At 47.4% G+C, this 10,150-nt stretch overlaps 1 protein-coding gene across 10 annotated transcripts in view; it reads right to left on the reverse strand.

The window, feature by feature from the left end:
* Window positions 1–9,946, reverse strand: part of MAP2 (microtubule associated protein 2) — a 131,667-nt gene extending 121,721 nt beyond the window's left edge. For 9 of the 10 annotated variants that reach the window (XM_088523711.1, XM_010222566.2, XM_088523715.1 and 6 more), the window contains exon 1: window positions 9,816–9,899. The gene's annotated coding sequence lies outside the window, so the exon portion shown is untranslated. The other variant, XM_088523706.1, reaches the window with a different exon arrangement.
* Between the last annotated feature and the right edge of the window lie 204 nt (window positions 9,947–10,150).

Genomic DNA, 10,150 nt, shown 5'->3' on the forward strand with positions numbered 1-10,150 from the left:
AAGTCAGGAACAACCCCACTGCTGTCATCTGAATTACATCAAGCAGAGAGAAGTGGGCAGAGCCTTCTAAACACAGGATCCTGCATACAACTCCACAAGCCATTCTAAGTGCACAGCAACATGAATGTTTTATACGCTATTTGTAAAACTATATTTGCTGTCCTTATACAAGAGCAACACGGAAAGGGCAGGAGGGGAGAAGGCTCCATAAGAACACAAACATTGCTGCTGTTAGAGGAAAAAAAAAAAAAGAAAGAAAAAAAGAAAACGAAAAAAGAACGATGTGGAGAAGGTGACGAGCAAAACCAGATATGCAGGAAAAAGCCCACGTAGGGCACCCAACGGGGCCGTTCTCAGGCCAGCCTCACACCAAGGGCACAGCAAGGATTGCTTCAGCACCAAGGGCTCCAGCAAAGGGGCCAGGAGAGCTGCCTCCTCTGACAGCCACCCCATGGGGACCAGCAAGGTGGCGTTGGTTCCTTGCCCGAGGACCCTGGGTCGGCCCCCGGGTGATGCTTCCTCTCCTGCTGGGAAGTGTCTCACACCCCATCTGCCTTCGCACGAGGGAGGGCGAGGGAAAGGCCTTGGCAGCGTGCAGGGCTCAGCACAACACAGGGCAGCACCACTGCACCACTCAGCACCACTGCACTGGAAGGGCAGCTCCTTAAAAGCCAGATACTGGGGCAAGCCCTTGTGCCATCACTTTGGTAATGGCTTGCTACTTCTGCAGCAGCCTCGGAGAACACAACTGAGGCCTTTGATGCTCCTCAATTAGCTGCAATAAAGCGAATGCCACTCTGAAAGGACTGGCCACACTGGCTACCACCCACACAAGCCCCAGAACAACCCATGCTCTTTGCTGCTCCGGTATTTCTCAAGCACCTGAGGAATCTGCATGCCCTGGTCCACACCCTTGTCCACAGCCAGCTCCTGCAAGCGCTTGCAATTCTCAGTCATAGCAAGGGAAAGCAAACAAACAAACAACTCCACTGCTCAAGCCCATCCTAAGGCAAAGCAGTCTGTGCCTTTTCAGAGCTGGGGCTAAGGCGGCTGCTCAGGGCAGTTTTGCTAAGGGCAGCACACTTGCACAGACAAACGCATATGCACAACAACCTTGTACCATGACGAAGCCTTAAACATCTGAGCTGGGCAGAAATGGTCTCTCGCACCCAGCCCTTTGCTGGGTGGCAGGCAGAAGCTGTCCCTCCTCAGGTCCTGTTTCCACACTTTTCCTTTAGTGAGGTGCAGTAGGAGAAAAGAGCCCTAAGACAAGTGCACCGTGTCCTCCCCATGCTCTCAGTGCAGGTGACAGCAACAGGACCACAGTCATCACACTGGATGGGACTGCCCCTATGGGGCAGACTCCACATATTTTAGCAGACAGTCTCCATTTTCATCTTTTCTGCACGCTGTTCCAGTCCTCCTGTGGGGTCACTGACCAGGAACTCTGTATGCCTGGACTGGAGGGGAGCTCACAAAAAGAGCCTTCTGCGGGAGCAAAACTTTAGTCCTATCTGTACTCCCACGACCACACTTGCCTTTTCTTCTGGATGAAGGAAGCCAAAGCGTTTCCTGAAGTGATGGGAAATAAAAGCATTCTGAGGCAACTTTATTTACGTTATTATTTACTAACCACATCCTCAGTTTATCACTTAAAAATAAATGCCTTTAAATAGTCTACTTCCAACACTATATGATTAATTCAACATTTTTCAGGCATTCGCAGTTATTTAACTGCAAAAGAGAATTCAAACAAAAACAAAACAGAACCAAATAACTCCGCAGTAACAAAAAGCCCTCCTGTCCTATGAGATATTTTCAATACGAACCGCTTGGAGGCTGTTCTGTTACATGATTGCTTCAGGACTGAAAATGAATGACGCCTTTCAGCCCAAAAGACGACTCAGAGAACAGTTTATGGAAGAAAAGGAGGAGAGAGCAAGAAGGCAGCGGGGTGGCTGTGCCTAATGCAGCACGGAGACACGTCCCTCATGTCCCCAAACGGGCTCGGAGCCATGGGGGCCGTTGTCGAGTGGGCAGTGGTGGCTCCTCTGCTCAGATCTGCCCCATGCTGCTGAGCTTGAGCTGTTACTGTATGTAGCAGAGAAACGTCGCCAGCGCTGCCAGGGAAGCGTTGGTGACATCTCAGCACCCCCCTCGCCAACTCTAGTTCCTCTCTTCGTGAGTATAAGGAATCATTTGTTCACTGCAAGCGAAGAAGTAGCTAAGGAGTTCGAAGGACCAGTATCCGAAAAAAAAAAAAAAAAAAAAAAAAAAGGGAAAAACCCAAAGGCAGTTTGACAAATACTTCCCCTTTCCAAGATCAGAGAGCAGCCAGGTTAATAAATGCTTGTTGACTATATTTTAAGTGTTTAAGACACCAGTCTGACGGGAGGAAAACACAACTGTTGCTAGATGTGACTTGAGCAGACTGTGCTTCAGATGCCAAGTGACTTCGGAGCTTAAAGTCTCAGTGTCTTTTGTCAACAGTTAGTATCTGTGAGAAAGCAGGGGTGTTCAACTTCCTAATTAAGTGCCTAATTATCTTACTCTTGCTACGAACCAGTCTGATTCTTTGCAAGGACCAAAATCTACATACGCTTTTTCCATAGCGAGGCAAGCGACCCTTTGCTCTGTGCTACCTTCCCCTGAAATTCTGGTTGCAGAACACGCATCTTTTTTGAGAGCACGTTTCAGATCAAATCCAAGGAGGGCATTTACAGAGCTGGGGAGGCGAAAATATGGCTAAAGAGGGATCTAATCTTTGCTGAATCTAAGCACTCCAAAACTCGCAGTCTGGGAACCAAGACCTATCACAGCATTGCCCCTCTTTTCCCCTTTATGAATTTGTAGGAAGCTGGCTACCAGAAAGCTACTCAAGCAAGATTCCTATCATCAGAAGTAGTATCTCCAACTAGTCTCCAACAGGAGATTAGCTGTTTTTTGAAGGGTTCCCAGATTCCTGAAGTCTTGGGAGGAGGTTCAGAACAGACTTGGATTGGTTTTACACACACACATGACTTGAAGCACGATACTCCTGTAATTGCAGCCAAGATTTCCACTTACTTCAATGCAAAGTGACTTTTCTCAGCAGCTCCGCTCGAGCCTCTACCATCCTGCACTCTTGGTCTCCTATTTCCTTGCTTTGCCCACGCTCTTGGGTCTCTCTCTGCCTGCTCCATGACAAGGGGCTTCAGCATCTCAGGTTCTCCAGGCTTCTCTGCCGACTTCCACTCACTTGCAGCTCCAATCAAATCATAATCAGGATACCCATTACCTCCAGGGCTTTTATTAGGGCTTTTTAAAGATTTTTGTCTGCCCCAGCTGCAAGAACCATTAGAGTAACAGAATGCCAAACAGAAACATCATTTAAAAAAAAAGAGAAAAAAAAATAAAGTAGTAAAAATAGAACTGGCTGGAAACCAGAACCCACAAGAAGATCTGGCTTACAGGAAATTGCCCTCATCAGTCACTAGATGGGAAATTCTTTCCCATGTATTACACAGTCTGTGCTGAGACAGAAGGGGTGTACACACACACTTACACTAAATAATTCAGATCACAGATGCAAGCTAGCAAAGGACAAGCTACCTGGCAATCTTGTATGCTGACATGGTTGTGAAGTAAGGGGAAAGGAGAGGTTACTTTTTAATCAATACCAGCAAAGCAGGAAGGGCCATGGAAGATTCTTTGGCTATTAGCTAAGTTTCAGTTATTTAGACAAGCTTTAAAATATAAACCTTAAACTGTTCCAGCCAACACAAACGCCAAAGCAGTGTCAACAAAGCAGCAAGAGGTGCCCTGTGAAGCACAGGTGCAGCCTGCAGAGCCCCTGCTCGCACACAGCAGCGTTATTCACCTTAATGAGGCCTCTTTGCTCAGGTCTTAACACGCTGTTTCACTGCCACAGCATTACGCCTGTTTTCCCTGTGTGACTCTAATTGAGCTTAATAGCACACCGCTTAGCCTCGGCTCCAGCTCCAGCCATAACTCACCTAGTGCTGTTTAATACAAAAATGCCAACTTTCTATGCTGCCGCTACAGGTATTTTTGTCAGGGAACAAGCCGCTGTTTGCGCAGACGTGGCTGCTGCTGCAGCATGACGGGGTCTAGGCCGGGAAGGAGGCCCGGCAGCTCCAGGCCCCCGCCGGTAGCCAGCGCGGCCCTGCTCGCGCCAAGCGCCTGGCCACAACTTCACAGCGCTTAACGTGGCTCCGCCGTCGGACCTGCCGCGGGCAGCGAGCTGCAGGTTTCTCTCAGAAACCAACCATTTGCTGGCAATTTGTTTTTGTTTACGAAACCAATTCTCCTCAGAGCGGTACTGCCAACGTGCTCTCGCCAGCAGCACGCCAGCCAGGTGCTTCTCAAGCGGGTCACTAGCCCTAGTTTTATACGGCTTGAAGTCAATGGGACGTCAGGAGCAGGAAGCAGGTTTTGAGCGCGGCCTCCTGAGCACCGTTCTCCTCCTCTGCCCACCAGAGGCCAGGACGGCTGCACGCAGAGCCCCTGCAGAGCCACAGCCTGTCCCTGTCCCAGCAACAGCCCTGTGCGGACACAGGGAACATTCACCGGCCAAACACACCCCGGGGCGGCCCCGCCACCACCTCCCGCACTTGCCCCCACAATGAGGGAAGAGCAAAAAAATCAGCAACTCACAAGTTAGCCATTAAGGTCATTCATTTATGCTCATTTTATCTCCTGCAACAATCATGCAGCAGCTGGTCCTATATTTCTCTTGTAATTTTTTTTTTCATTTATATTCAAAAAAAAAATAAAAATCAAAGAACTACCCACATTATGCAGAACTGTGTTTTCACTCAGTACTCACCAGAAAGTAGATGCCGAAAGCTCTAGAAAAACAACCAGGTCATAATCATCTTTGTTTATGGAAATCTTTATCTCCCAGTAGCTAGCAGATAGAAAAGGCGAACTGAAAGTTGTTTTTTTTAAAAGATGCAGTAAAGTCTCAACTCCTAGACCTGGAGGCACTGCCGCTCCCTTTACAGCATTGCCCACTGCACACATCCCTGTCAAAGAGGTAGGGCTGAACATCATGTCTCTCTACCAAAGAGCCTTTAAGAATAATTTTGCAGATTGTCTATGAGAAGGTTGAATGGAGGCTCTTTCCACACTCTTGCAAGGTTCATGTTTGCTAAATTCTCCCCCAATCCTCGAGGGCCAAGTTTTCTTTGCTGCTGTATAATACGTGGATTGGAAGGGGGAAAAATAGTTTGCCTTCCCCCCAAATAAACTTCTCTAGGACACAGCTGCTCTTAGCAACTCATGCAGTCCACATGCTGAACCTTACAGGCCCCAAAACACATTCACTTCCCCCCTCCTCAAGCAAATTTGAACGCTTTTGCCTTGTCACAGCAGCTGAGAGGCTCAACTTTAAATCCCCTGCTTTCATAGCAATGGTCTAAGAGCACTGCGCTTAAGGCGCTGCAGGTCCCATCCACCCAGCCCCTCTCACCGCAGTGTGGCTGTGGGAGCTCCCTATTTCTCTCCCTTTGTCTAGTGGCCTTTCCAGGTAGGACTGATCACGCACCTAATAAATCCCAAGATATAGAAAGCACCCAGAAAGGTTTTTCTTTTGCCTGCAAAATTACAGGCAGTAGTTGCTGCACTAATGCTACCTCATCCTCTGCCCCTGCAGCAACAATAGGCAAAAGGAATGTGACATCCCCCCCCCCCCCCAAAAAAAAAAAAAAATCCAGGAGAAAACCTAATGGCTGCATTTGGTGCAGATACAGGACATCCTCCAGACGTCTGGCTTGCACAGGATCTGGTGTTTCACAGATGTAAGCATGGCCTGATCCAAGTAATTCGTTTCCTTAAATGGTTTATTTGCATAAGGCTGTCAGAACCTGAGAGGAGGCAAAACCCAGGCGCAGCAGCAGGTGCTGCCCTGATCTCAGGCCTCAGTGTTGATTAACTCCAGCTTAGGGGTTCATCCCAAGGACTACCCGGTTGCCGCTAGCAGCCCAGGATGCTTTTCCCATGCTGTGCACGGAGGCACTCACAGCCCAGCAAGACGCAGGGCCTGCCTGCGTGAACCCAACAGGGTTGCTGCAAGACCCTCCACACTACCCTGCTCAGAAACTTGGATCTTGGGTCTACTGCTATGGATGCCAGTGGAAAAACCACAACTGACTTCATGGGAGCAAGATTAAAGACTCAGTGTATCACTTATTTGCTGGTGATAGGTTCAAAAAGGCATGAGGACAGAAGGAATGGAATTATAAATCTATGAAGAGGAAACGAGCTGGGGTTGTAACAGAAAAGCTTCCATAGGCGAGTGCTACACAGTCAAATGCTCTCCCACCAATGACAAAAGTATGCCCGAGTTGCCCAAGCTACGATGCTCAGAGGGTATAAAAGGGAAGCAAACCTTGCGGGCAGGGACATTTTCAACTGGCCAGCTCATACAGCAGGTAAAAACAAGGAGTGTTTTGGGGGAGTAGGTCTTCACTACTCACTGGAAAACTTGTCTTTTCCCTCCACCCCTCCTCCATGCTGTATCAGACAGTCTAACACAAGATGTTTCCCCTCCCAAGGGACTTGCTTAATTTAAACTTTTTAGGTCAGAATTAAAGGACATAACATCTCTTCTCTACTACCGCCTCAGCAGACGTCACTGTTTTATTACAAAGAAAGGGCCTGGCTCCTGCTCCCATTGAAGCCAATAGCAAAATTCCTACTCATTCCTATGGAGGAGGATCTAATCCTACTTGCTATCATCAGGAGATAACAAGGCATCTTTTTTACCCCACTGAATTACTAAAATGAGAAGAGCATTGTAAGAGCCTGCTGGCTGATTTAGTAATTTATAGAACATAAATGAATTGCATCAGAGTATTTGAAGATTGAGCATTAAGTAGAAGCAGACGCTGGCACTTCTACAATATGTTGTTTCCTTTTAAAAAGTTGTGTACCACCTGTTCCTTCCATTTGCTATTTTCTCCTAAAGACACCCCTAGCAATGAAATTAGTCAGTAAAAAACAACCCACAAACATGTGCTTGGTTAACTAACTAGCAGCCAGGAGCTGCTGGCATCAGTAAAAACAACTTCCTCAGATAGTCCCTCAATAAATGTTTGCTGGCCCTGCCCCTGGGCTTCACATCTGGCGTTTGGTAGAACACTAACTAAAGCATTTGCTATCACTCAGAAAACAACCACTTTTTCAACTCTGCATCTTTATAAATAATCTCAGGCAATGCAAAACAAAGCTGCCCTTAAGAAGACTACCTATTTCTATATATTCATAGTCTTAGGCTTTGAAATCAGTGACTTGACTGAGCGGGGCTTTGGACATGTAGTCTGAATGCCCAAATTCACCTGAGAAAGAATCAGAACCAGCCAGTTCTCCAGCAGAGCAGAACTGCCTCACCTGAGCTGCCTCGGGCAGGGTCAGGCCGAGCAGCACTGCAGCTCAGCAGGCCCAACACCACGAGCAAAGCCGGTTCAGCACCGCGCAGCTGCCAGCTCTTTTGGCAACACGTGTGCATAAGAGTGACAGCCACGACCCTCATTCAGGGCCTGGCAGAGATCCTGGGACTGATGAGCTGCCCTCGGCCCATCCTGCTCCTGTGTTTCCGAGGAAGATGTTGCAACAGCACCTTCCCTGCTGCTCCATACGTGAGTGAAGGGTTGGCAAGGCACAGTCCCAGGCCACAAGGCAGGGCTGCTTAAGCCCACACTGTAACAGCCCCTATCCTGAATTGCTGCATCCCATCTAGCTCAGTTCCCAGCAGGAGAGAGCAGAGAGACTGATAATGAGAAGCTCCATAAGCCACCTTGATATTTGCAGATCGGCAGAGCTATATTTATAGGTTTGAGACTTCTTTCTACTTCTCACATGACATGGGATCTAGTTTTAGAAACAACTCTTCCTTAATTAAAAGAAATCAAAAAAAAAAGTTGTCAAGAATATTTCAAAAGACAAAACTTCTAGGCAAACAAGCGCCTGTAAAGATAACCAACCTGTTAAAACTAGTTTTAGGAGATGTTTGGTAATTCTTGTTTACCTGCTTGCTTAATTAGGACACAAACTAGATGGACTTACCTCTACATGACCTGCATAACTCAAGAGAGTTGCTCATCTACAGCCTCCGCTCTCCCTGGAAGGGCTGCAGGGTGAGCACATGGACCAGTAACTTTTATAACAATAAATATCTTTATATAAAGAGGCAATCATATGTATTAATTACAGGATATATAAAGGGCATAATAACAACTTACTGTATTTCCTGTCTCCTCCTCAGTTAATTCTGCACAATTTGGACAGACAGTGCGAGTCAACATGCCGTCTTGGGAACCTGGAGCTGCTGTCAGTGCACATAAGCACAGCCCCTCTAAGAGGGGAGCCCAGCAAAGTTAGAACTTCCTTCCTTTTCCCTAATAACAAGTAAATTAAAAGGCAGAAAGATCTCTCCTTGACTTCCCTACGAGCAGCCATTCAGGTTACTGGAGCAGGCTACGGTTACAGCTTTGAAAGACCTGGATCTTCCTGGACATTTAACTGTTCGCCTAAAGATTCATGTTCACTGCACATGAACACACACAGGTTGACAAGGAGCAGCTAAAGGAAGAGTCCTGCCTTCTTAAATCAAAGCAGGACCCTGCCTGACGAGACAAGGATTAACACCGTGAACAGGAACTCGGTAGTTTAATTTTACGTCTGTTGACAACTGGAGGCTCACTGAAAATTTTTCATGCCTCACCTGTTTCCCTCGCTACCTCTCACAAACGCACAACAACGAGAACTGCAGTTCTCTTTAGCATCTCGAAACCCCAGCGTTGCTGCAGCACAGCCCGCCACCGCTCACGATGCAGGAGCGATGCAGTGCTGAGCCAAACAGACACCGTCTTCTGAAACAGCAGCAGAGACCGCAGCTCTCGCGCCAGGACTACGCTCTGCAGAAAGGACTCTGCAGAAGGGAGAGGGACGACAGCATGAATGCAGCAGAGCTGCCCACGCGACCGCTGCACTGCCCTGCCGCCCAGCTGCCTGCAATGAAAAGGACAGGTAAGGAGACAGTGGAGACCCTTTTACCTCCAGAGTTGATAAGACCAACTCAAAGGCTGCCATTTAGACTCAGGGATTGGCCTACAGATGTCCACAGAGACTGATGCCTTCAGACACTGGAAAGATCCTTGACCTCCAAGACACAAAAGACGGGAACTTGCAGCAAAATAGTACTTAGCTGCTCTCGTTTTGTTGTTTTTCCACTTGCGTCCCTTGACTAGCCAAAAGCTGCCTGCACCCATTACACAACCCTCCTCCAAACAGATGATGCCAGGGCACACTGGAAACCCGCGGATCAGCATTTCTTTGTGCCCGTGCTGTAAATTGGTGCATTTTATAAACAACCTCAGTAACATTTCAACAAAGCAGAACAACGAACCCTCAAACATGGAGCTGCACGTGGTGACTGCCTTGTCTATCAATGCGCTTTGCAGAGAACGCTCTTGGCAGCCACTAACCCTAAGTTCAAAACGTGAAAAAAGAGGAAGGCCGTGTCAGAGGTCCAGCTTACAGTGCTTGTACTCAGCAGCACTGGAGCAACTCGCTCCTTCATAGGACATTTCCTACAGAAAACAAACGGCTGCACAAAAAAAGTTGGCAAAAATCTTGATGTCTTTTTATTTCAAGTTTCCACTCTGTGCCATAAACTCTTCCACTGTACAGCCCAGTAAATGTACTTGCTGTTCCTTGTTTAGAGCACCACCAAAACACACAACACAGGGACAAGAGGAATCCTGTCGCAAACAACTTTTTGTTTTTTTTTTGAACAAACCAAAGAGATTTACTAGGCAACCCATCCTAGTAAAATCAGATATGTGCAGAGTTGCTGGTGCTCAGAAATGACTGATGTGAGACCAAAATAAGCAGAAATCCCACCTCTCAGCGTAGCTGTCACGTTGTCAGTCACAGGACAGGTTCCCACAATCTGAAACAAAGCAAAATGCCTCAGTTAGTGGCAACTATGAAAGGAGAAAGGTTTTTACATTTTATTAAATGAATTAAACACTGATGATTTGCATCATGTGATTAAGAAATACCTTCATTCTTTGCCTTTGGTAACAAGGACAAAGTTCTGCCCAACTTGCCTTTCCAGTGACCAAAGCCTTCCCCGCCACCATAG

This window comes from Tinamus guttatus, unplaced genomic scaffold (assembly GCF_059628265.1).
Source record: "Tinamus guttatus ecotype Peru unplaced genomic scaffold, ASM5962826v1 Tinamus_guttatus_pri_ptg000197l, whole genome shotgun sequence".
NCBI lineage: Eukaryota > Metazoa > Chordata > Aves > Tinamiformes > Tinamidae > Tinamus > Tinamus guttatus.